Here is a 1,445-nt window from a genome sequence, read left to right as displayed (position 1 = left end):
CGCTTCTCATCTCAGCGTTGTGGTAAGGCCGATCCACTATCAATTTCACATTCTCTCTCCTTATAAAATTCTGTTGATACCATATTTAGTAAATTACTTTGTTTTACCTCAGATTGTTGCCACTGTTTTCAATTATTTCGGGGTCCCTTATTTTCTTTTTTTTTTCCGGGGGCGCGGATCCGCGGATCCCTCCGCCCTTCTAGTCACGGAACCGGGCCGAACCAGCCCGTAAACCGTTGACAATTCCAGAAAACATTTTATGAATATACATTGCATGGTATTATCAATGAAGGTTCTTAATAAAGGAATTCATATGTTGAAATGTTATGAGAGGGGATCAGCTTCCAATTGCAAGTGCCTAACGCAGGTACGTGATTTGAGAGTTTGGGCATCTTCTACAGCCATTAGTCTACACAAATGGCAATTCCAAGCATCTAAGTATCTCTAGACACTTAAATTAGCCATAGAAGTTAGACTGTATTTATAATCTATGTTGATATCCATTTGTCAAGTTGGAATAGGTTAAAACCCACCAAAATATGGTCTGAATAAGAATATTCTTATATTCTGATAGGATTGTGAACATGCAGTCTAAAAACTCTTCCTTCATTAGCTTACACAATCCAGCAGGGTTCAGTCTAGGAGCTATAACATCATAGCAGTTACAAGCTGCTATTACAAGTTGCTATTGCAACTAACAAATTCAGCCTCTTCTGCTATTTATACTAATAGCTGGGGTCATGTGAAATTACTGACCTGCAGGCGGGATCACAACCAGAATGAAGTTGAGAATCTGAATCCTCATAAACATTAGTTTCTTCCAAGACACTTTTAAAATGTCTGCCTGACCATGAAAAAAATGACAAGGATTCCCACATTTCTCTTTAGCACAAGCAGATTTGAGAAAATCATTATTTCAGACCCTTCCAGGACTTTCTGTTCTAAATCACAGATTTTACATTTGTTTAATCATTTGGAAAACCTGAGGTACAAGAAGGAAAGAGTGGGCTGGCCCTGGTTTTGCTCCTTTTGCTTGTATACATGAAGCCAGAGAGGTTTATTCCCAAAGAACACTAAGGGAAAGGTCATGTTCACATTGGCTTTGTCACTCTGGAAGTGAATAGCACCTCCTCCGAATGAGAAATTTTGCTAATTCCCAACAGCACTGTAGGAATTTCCATAATGGATTTCCATGAGCAAAAATGTCTCTGGAAACCCTGTAGCTATATTAGCAGCACTGACAGACAGGTTTGACTACATGCCTGAGTCTTTCAGCAAGGGGCGTATGATTTGTCAGTCCTGATACTTCTGTAAGTAAACAAGCTGAAATGCACATATATTTAAATATAATAATGAGTTCTCGGTTGTTTGTCAGGACTTACAGACTGATGCTCTCTACATGCACCAGTCAATCCTCCCACTAACTTTTGAGCTCTTGACCAATT

This window comes from Meleagris gallopavo, chromosome 6 (assembly GCF_000146605.3).
Source record: "Meleagris gallopavo isolate NT-WF06-2002-E0010 breed Aviagen turkey brand Nicholas breeding stock chromosome 6, Turkey_5.1, whole genome shotgun sequence".
In the NCBI taxonomy this organism is placed as follows: Eukaryota; Metazoa; Chordata; class Aves; order Galliformes; family Phasianidae; genus Meleagris; species Meleagris gallopavo.
This window is presented reverse-complemented; position numbering follows the sequence as displayed.